This window comes from Triticum aestivum, chromosome 5B, assembly GCF_018294505.1.
Source record: "Triticum aestivum cultivar Chinese Spring chromosome 5B, IWGSC CS RefSeq v2.1, whole genome shotgun sequence".
Lineage (NCBI taxonomy): Eukaryota > Viridiplantae > Streptophyta > Magnoliopsida > Poales > Poaceae > Triticum > Triticum aestivum.
The window spans coordinates 416,267,879-416,277,449 of record NC_057807.1 but is presented as its reverse complement, the minus strand read 5'-3'; positions in this window follow the sequence as shown (position 1 = coordinate 416,277,449).

Here is a 9,571-nt window from a genome sequence, read left to right as displayed (position 1 = left end):
CGGGGTCGGCCGGGCGATGGCCGCCACGGCGCCGTTGGCAGCGACCGATGGCCGCCACGCCCTCCCCTGTCCTCTGTAGCGTGAGGAGGGGATGGGTGAGGTGACTGGGCTGGCCTTTTTGCTAGACGGGCCATAGTGCCCAGTAGAATAGGCCTTTTACCTTTTTTATTTTCTGTTTTATTTATTTCTTTACTACTTTGCATTTTATTTGAGCCACTAAAATAGTTTTGTTCAATACAAAACTTGGCACAAAAATACAAGGCAATAACCTGGGTTGGTACGAAAAAAAGTTCCAAGCATTTGGGAGTGTTCAATTATATTTTTGAAATTGAGAAGCTCAAATAATTGGTTGATGGTCCACTGAATAAAATTCCAGGGGCACTGTGGGAATCCAAAAGAGGTTGTTTCGAACATGACAAATAACCATAGATTATTTGCCACACATTGAACATTTTAGATTTTATGTTTAAATTTTTTTTGACTTTAATTTAAATTTGAATTTCGACCGGATTCGAACCAATACGAGCTTAACAACAGTAATTATGATGACGTTGCATCATTAGCAGGGAATTACTGTAGCTTAATTATCCGGGTGTCACATTAGTACTAATTTTAATCCTAATAATCTAACAAGGGCCAGCCACACACGGCCGTGGCCAAACCGGCCACACACACCACACACAGCACGCAACACAGTATGCTATGAGGTTAATTATGTTCTCTCTTAACAGAAGATAGCAATTTGTGATTTTCATATGATTTAATTCAAGCATCAAATGGATTTGTTCCAATGGGATAAAATGAAGTTTGTCATGTATAGTTTCTACTCATATTATTTTTACTAATGTTAATAACCGTTTAGACGATATTTACGGGCTGTATAGAGGGTTAGTCATTGTAAAAAGAGAAAAGCTAGCTAGTAGCATCTTCCGTAGCTAGCAATACAGAGTACAGTTAGCGGCGGCAGTAGTAGATGCAGCAGCAACGCCGTGGAAGCAAGCAGCAGCAGGGGAGCACGGGTGGGGTGGAGGCAAGTCGCGGCGAGGGTAGCAGCCGGCGCGGTCGGGCGCGGCCAGGCGCGCGCCCGCGGACGGAGTGGGTCGTGGTCGTCGCGCGGCTGGGCGGCAGCGGGGTCGCAGTGGTCGGCCAGGGTCCGGAAGGGTGTTCTCGCGGGCGAGCAGGGATGGGGAGCAGGGCGTGTGCTCGCGGACGCGGAGCGTGAGCCGACGCGGACGGTTGCAGGCGCAGGGCTGCGGACGTGCGATGCAGCGCAGCTGGCAGGCACCGGGGAGGCCAGGAGCACGAGGCCGTGCTCGTGGACGAGCCTGGCCGGCTATGGTTGCAGTGCCGAGGGGAAGCAACGACGGCGAGCTCGGCTACGATGGTTACGGCGATCTAGGCGACGAACCGAAGGGGGAAACAGGGGAATCGAGGGAGAGCTCACAGCGGCGACCGGTGGGGAGCTCAGGAGAGGTCGAGGAGATGCCGGAGTAGTTGGACGCGGCGAGGCGGTGGCGTTGGTCGACGTGGTTGCCGGTGCGGGCGACGCCCGATCCAGCGGCAGGGAACTCCGAAGCCTGCTCTGGTGGTGTGGACGGTGACTACGGGGCGCGGCGAGGCCCCCGGCCAACCTCCCGTGGCCCGGGAAGAAGCCGGAGCAGGCGAACGACGATGGCACGGCGATGGTAGTGCTCGGGTGGCTCGGGACCGAGAGTGAGAGGGCTAGAGGAAAGGGGATCTGGCGAGGGGCGAGGCGGAGGGACAGAGAGGAGTGGAGCGAGTGGGTAGCTAGGGTTCGGGGAGGGGCGCTGTTATCCAACCCCACGTCGTCGACGAGGTGGTGCGGTGCCGACCACGTGCGGGAGCGCTCTCTCTAGCGGTCCGAGGAACAGGAGAAGGGAGGACCTGTTGCGGGGGGAGATGGCCTGGCTGCTAGGCCGACCTGGTGGGTCTGGTGGCCAAGCGGCCCAGGGTGAGGGGTGAGGCCTTTTGTTTTCTCCTTTACTTCTATCCTTTTTTATAGTTTCTGTTTATTTGATTTCCATTTAAGTTTCCCATTATTTTAGTTTTATAAAAAGGTAAGAATAGCACCTAAATTAGAGCAACAAGATATGCTACTGCCATAAAAAGCTTAGTGCATTAATAAATTACTTCACACATTTTCAATACTTAAAAGGCATTTAAATAATTACTTTAGCTGCTATTTTAATTATTTTAGTGCATTAAAACCTTTTATAAAGCTGTGGTTTCTTTACCAATAATACTTATAAATTATTTGCCACAACTTGTACTATTTAATTTGGACATTTGAGAACTTCTATTTTTTAACTTTGTTTTGAATTTGAATTTGAACCGTTTTGAATCTAAACGAGATTAGCGAAAGTAACAGTGGTGACGTGGCCTCATTAGTAGAGAATAGTGTAGCTTAATTATCCGGGCATCACACTAGGTTATAGAGCTACTTCAACTCTAGTGTGAAATTATTTATACTATGTTATAGAGCTAGTTCAACTCTAGTTTAAAATTATTTGTACCAAATTATAGAGCTAGTTCAACTCTAGTCTAAAATTGTGTGTACTAGGTCATAGAGCTAGTTCAACTCTAGTGTAAAATGATTTCTACTAGGTTATAGAGCTAGTTCAATTCTTGTCTAAAATTATTTGTACTAGATAATAGAGCTAGTCGAACTATAGTGGAAAATGATTTGTACTAGGTTATAGACCTCGTTCAATGCTAGTTAAAATTATTCGTACTAGGTTATAGAGCTAGTTTAACTCTAGTGTAAACTTATTTGTACTAGGTTATAGAGCTAGTTCAACTATTGTGTAAAATGATTTGTACTAGGTTATAGCCCTACCTCAATGCTAGTGTAAAATTATGTCTACCAGGTTATAGAGGTAGTGTGACGCCCCCGATTCAATCATACACTAATCATACACGCAAATATGTACGATCAAGATCAGGGACTCACGGGAAGATATCACAACACAACTCTAGAGACAAAAGAGAAATAATACAAGCTTTATATTACAAGCCAAGGGCCTCGAGGGCTCGAATACATAGCTCGATACACAAGAGTCAGCGAAAGCAACAATATCTGAGTACAGACAAAAGTTAAACAAGTTTTTGCCTTAAGAAGGCTAGCACAAACATCAACGATCGAAGAGGCAAGGCCTCCTGCCTGGGACCTCCTAACTACTCCTGGTCGTCGACGGGCTCCACGTAGTAGAAGGCACTCTCTGGGTAGTAGTAGTAGTCAGCGGGGGTGGCATCTGGCTCCATGGATCCACCATCTGGTTGCATCAACCAGAAAGAAGAAAGAAGGGGGAAAAGGGGTAGCAAAGCAACCGTGAGTACTCATCCAAAGTACTCGCAAGCATCAGATCTATACTATGTGTGCACTGGTATCAAATGGAAGGGTTGTATCTGTGGACTGAACTGCAGAATGCTAGAATATAGGGAGAAGGCCTAGCCTATCGAAGACTAGCATCTTCAAGCAGCTCCGAGCATCTTGCAGCATGTAGAAGAGTAAAGAATAGCAGTTTATATTTAACAAGCATGTTGTAACTGAAGGAAATATGCCCTAGAGGCAATAATAAAGTTATTATTTATTTCCTTATATCATGATAAATGTTTATTATTCATGCTAGAATTGTATTAACCGGAAACATAATACATGTGTGAATACATAGACAAACATAGTGTCACTAGTATGCCTCTACTTGACTAGCTCGTTTATCAAAGATGGTTATGTTTCCTAGCCATGGACAGAACAGTTGTCATTTGATTAACGGGATCACATCATTAGAAGAATGATGTGATTGACATGACCCATTCCGTTAGCCTAGCACTTGATCGTTTAGTATGTTGCTATTGCTTTCTTCATGACTTATACATGTTCCTGTAACTATGAGATTATGCAACTCCCGTTTACCGGAGGAACACTTTGGGTGTTACCAAACGTCACAACGTAACTGGGTGATTATAAAGGAGTACTACAGGTGTCTCCGAAGGTACATGTTGGGTTGGCATATTTCGAGATTAGGTTTTGTCACTCCGATTGTCGGAGAGGTATCTCTGGGCCCTCTCGGTAATGCACATCACTATAAGCCTTGCAAGCAATGTAGCTAATGAGTTAGTTACGGAATGATGCATTACGTAACGAGTAAAGAGACTTGCCGGTAACGAGATTGAATTAGGTATTGGATACCGACGATCAAATCTTGGGCAAGTAACATACCGATGACAAAGGGAACAACGTATGTTGTTGTGCGGTTTGACCGATAAAGATTTTCGTAGAATATGTGGGAGCCAATATGGGCATCCAGGTCCCGCTATTAGTTATTGACTGGAAACAAGTTCTAGGTCATGTCTACATAGTTCTCGAACCCGTAGGGTCCGCACGCTTAACGTTTCATTGACGATATAGTATTATATGAGTTATGTATGTTGGTAACCGAATGTTGTTCGGAGTCCCAGATGAGATCATGGACATGACGAGGAACTCCGGAATGGTCCGGAGATAAAGTTTGACATATGGGATAATAGTGTTTGATCTCCGGAAGAGTTCCGGAATTCACCGAAAGGGGTTCCGGATGTTTCCCGAAATGTTTGGGTACGAGAACACGTTATTTGGACCAAAGGGGAAAGCCCACAAGGTTTTTGGAAAGCGCAAAAGGAAGTTTTGCGGAGTCCAGGGGCCAGACGCCAGGGTCCCTGGCGTCTGGGTCCAGACGCCGGGAACCCTGGCGTCTGGCCCTGGAGTCCGAGAAGGACTCTTGCCTTTCGGGTGAAACCGACTTTGTGGAGGCTTTTACTCCAAGTTTCGACCCCAAGGCTCAACATATAAATAGAGGGGCAGGGCTAGCACCAAAGACACATCAAGAAACACCAAGCCGTGTGCCGGCAACCCCGTCCCCTCTAGTTTATCCTCCGTCATAGTTTCCGTAGTGCTTAGGCAAAGCCCTGCGAAGATTGTTCTTCACCAACACCGTCACCACGCCATCGTGCTGACGGAACTCATCTACTACTTCACCCGTCTTGCTGGATCGAGAAGGCGAGGACGTCATCGAGCTGAACATGTGCAGAACTCGGAGGTGCCGTGCGTTCGGTACTTGGATCGGTCGGATCGTGAAGACGTACGACTACATCAATCGCGTTGATAAACGCTTCCGCTTAGCGATGTTCAAGGGTATGAAGATACACTCCCCCTCTCGTTGCTATGCATCACCATGATCTTGCGTGTGCATAGGAATTTTTTTTAAAATTACTACGTTCCCCAAGAGTGGTATCAGAGCCTAGGTTTTATGCGTAGATGTCATATGCACGAGTAGAACACAAGTGAGTTGTGGGCGATACAAGTTATACTGCTTACCAGCATGTCATACTTTGGTTCAGCGGTATTGTGAGATGAAGCGGCCTGGACCGACATTACGCGTACGCTTATGCGAGACTGGTTTCACCGTTACGAGCACTCGTGCTTAAACGTGACTGGCGGGTGTCTGTCTCTCTCACTTTGGTTGAACCGAGTGTGGCTACGCCCGGTCCTTGCGAAGGTTAAAACAGCACTAACTTGACGAACTATCGTTGTGGTTTTGATGCGTAGGTAAGAACGGTTCTTGCTAAGCCCGTAGCAGCCACGTAGAATTTGCAATAACAAAGTAGAGGACGTCTAACTTGTTTTTGCAGGGCATGTTGTGAGGTGATATGGTCAAGACGTGATGCTATATTTTATTGTATGAAATGATCATGTTTTGTAACCGAAGTTATCGGCAACTGGCAGGAGCCCATATGGTTGTCGCTTTATTGTATGAAATGCAAACGCCCTGTAATTGCTTTACTTTATCACTAAGCGGTAGCGATAGTTGTAGAAGCAATAGATGGCGTAACGACAACGATGCTACGATGGAGATCAAGGTGTCGCGCCGGTGACGATGGTGATCACGACGGTGCTTCGGAGATGGAGATCACAAGCACAAGATGATGATGGCCATATCATATCACTTATATTGATTGCATGTGATGTTTATCCTTTATGCCACTTATCTTGCTTTGATTGACGGTAGCATTTTAAGATGATCTCTCACTAAAATTATCAAGAAGTGTTCTCCCTGAGTATGCACCGTTGCGAAAGTTCTTCATGCTGAGACACCACGTGAGGATCGGGTGTGATAGGCTCTACGTTCAAATACAACGGGTGCAAAACAGTTGCACACACGGAATACTCAGGTTAAACTTGACGAGTCTAGCATATAACAGATATGGCCTCGGAACACGGAGACCGAAAGGTCGAGCGTGAATCATATAGTAGATATGATCAACATATTGATGTTCACCGTTGAAACTACTCCATCTCACGTGATGATCGGACATGGTGTAGTTGATATGGATCACGTAATCACTTAGAGGATTAGAGGGATGTCTATCTAAGTGGGAGTTCTTAAGTAATATGATTAATTGAACTTAAATTTATCATGAACTTAGTGCTGGTAGTATTTTGCAAATTATGTTGTAGATCAATAGCTTGCGTTATTGCTTTCATATGTTTATTTTGATATGTTCCTAGAGAAAATTGTGTTGAAAAATGTTAGTAGCAATGATGCGGATTGGATCCGTGATCTGAGGTTTATCCTCATTGCTGCACAGAAGAATTATGTCCTTAATGCACCGCTAGGTGACAGACCTATTGCAGGAGCAAATGCAGACGTTATGAACGTTTGGCTAGCTCAATATGATGACTACTTGATAGTTTAGTGCACCATACTTAACAACTTAGAATCGGGACTTCAAAGACGTTTTGAACGTCATGGACCATATGAGATGTTCCAGGAGTTGAAGTTAATATTTCAAGCAAATACCCGAGTTGAGAGATATGAAGTCTCCAACAAGTTCTATAGCTAAAAGATGGAGGAGAATCGCTCAACTAGTGAGCATGTGCTCGGATTGTCTGGGTGCTACAATCGCTTGAATCAAGTGGGAGTTAATCTTCCAGATAAGATAGTGATTGACAGAGTTCTCTAGTCACCATCACCAAGTTAGTAGAACTTTATGATGAACTATAGTATGCAAGGGATGACGAAAACGATTCCCGAGCTCTTCCTGATGTTGAAATCAATGAAGGTAGAAATCAAGAAAGAGCATCAAGTGTTGATGGTTGACAAGATCACTAGTTTCAAGAAAAGGGCAAAGGGAAATAAAGAGAACTTCAAGTAGAATGACAAGCAAGTTTTCACTCCCACGAAGAAGCCCAAAGCTGAACCAAAGCCTGAAACTCAGTGCTTACACTACAAAGGAAATAGTCACTGGAAACGGAAATACCCTGAATATTTGGTGGATAAGAAGGATGGCAGAGTGAACAAGGGTATATTTGATATACAGGTTATTGATGTGTACCTTACTAGTGTTTATAGTAGCCCCTGAGTATTTGATACTTGTTCAGTTGCCAAAAATTAGTGATTCGAAATAGGAGTTACAGAATAAACAGAGACTAGTTGAAGGGAAGTGACGATGAGTGTTGGAAGTAGTTCCAAGATTGATATGATCATCATCGCACACTCCCTATACTTTCAGGATTAGTGTTAAACCTAAATAAATGTTATTTGGCATTAGCGTTGAGCATGAATATGATTTGATCATGTTTATTGCAATACAGTTATTCATTTAAAGTCAGAGAATAATTGTTGTTCTGTTTACATGAATAAAACCTTCGATGGTCATACACCCAATGAAAATAGTTTGTTGGATCTCGATCGTAGTGATACACATATTCATAATATTGATGACAAAAGATGCAAAGTTAATAATGATAGTGCAAACTTATATGTGGCACTGCCGTTTGAGTCATATCGGTGTAAAGCGCATGAAGAAACACCATAAAGATGGATTTTCGGAATCACTTGCTTATGAATCATTTGATGCTTGCGAACCGTGCCTTTTGGGCAAGATGACTAAAAATCAATTCTCCGGAACAATGGAACAAGCTACTGACTTATTGGAAATAATACATACTAATGTATGTGATCCAATGAGTGTTGATGCTCGTGGCATGTATCATTATTTTCTGACCTTCACATATGATTTGAGCAGATATGGATATATCTACTTTATGAAACATAAGTTTGAAATAGTTGAAAAGTTCAAAGAATTTCAGAGTGAAGTGGAGAATCATCGTAACAAGAAAAATAAATTTTCTACGATCTGATCGTGGAGGGGAATATTTGAGTTACGAGTTTGGCCTTCATATAAAACAATGTGGAATAGTTTCACAGCTCAGGCCACCTGGAACACCACAATGTAATGGTGTGTCCGAACGTCGTAATCGTACTTTACTAGATATGGTGCGATCTATGATATCTCTTATCAGTTTACCACTATCGTTTTGGGGTTATGCATTAGAGACAGCTGCATTCACGTTTAATAGGGCACCATCTAAATCCGTTGAGACGACACCGTATGAACTATGGTTTAACAGTAAACCTAAGCTGTCGTTTCTTAAAGTTTGGAGTTGCGATGCTTATATGAAAAAAGTTTTCAACCTGATAAGCTCGAACCCAAATCGGAGAAGTGCGTCTTCATAGAATACCCAAAGGAAATTGTTGGGTACTCCTTCTATCACAGATCTGAAGGCAAAACATTCGTTGCTAAGAATGGATCCTTTCTAGAGAAGGAGTTTCTCTCGAAAGAAGTGAGTGGGAGGAAAGTAAGAGCTTGATAAGGTAATTTGTACCTTCTCCCGAATTGGAAAGTAGTTCATCACAGAAATCAGTTCCAGTGATTCCTACACCAATTAATGAGGAAGCTAATGATGATGATCATGAAACTTCAGATCAAGTTACTACAAAAACCTCGTAGGTCTTCCAAAGTACAGTCCGCACTAGAGTGGTACGGTAATCCTGTTCTGGAAGTCATGTTACTAGACCATGACGAACCTACGAACTATGAGGAAGCGATGATGAGCCCAGATTCCGCGAAATGGTTTGAGGCCATGAAATCTGAGATGGGATCCATGTATGAGAACAAAGTGTGGACTTTGGTGGATTTGCCCGATGATCGGCAAGCCATATTGTATAAATGGATCTTCAAGAGGAAGACAGATGCTGATAGTTGTGTTACTATCTACAAAGCTCGACTTGTCGCAAAAAGGTTTTCGACAAGTTCAAGGTGTTGACTACAATGAGATTTTCTCAACTGTAGCGATGCTTAAGTCTGTCCGAATCATGTTAGCAATTGCCACATTTTATGAAATCTGGCAAAAGGATATCAAAACTACATTCCTTAATGGATTTATTAAAGAAGAGTTGTATATGATGCAACCAGAAGTTTTGTCAATCCTAAAGGTGCTAACAAAGTGTGCAAGCTCCATCGATCCATTTATGGACTGGTGCAAGCCTCTCGGAGTTGGAATATACGCTTTGATGAGTTGATCAAATCATATGGTTTTATACAGACTTTTTGAGAAGCCTGTATTTACAAGAAAGTGAGTGGGAGCTCTGTAGCATTTCTAATATTATATGTGGATGACATATTGTTGATTGGAAATGATATAGAAATTTTGGATAGCATGAAAGGATAC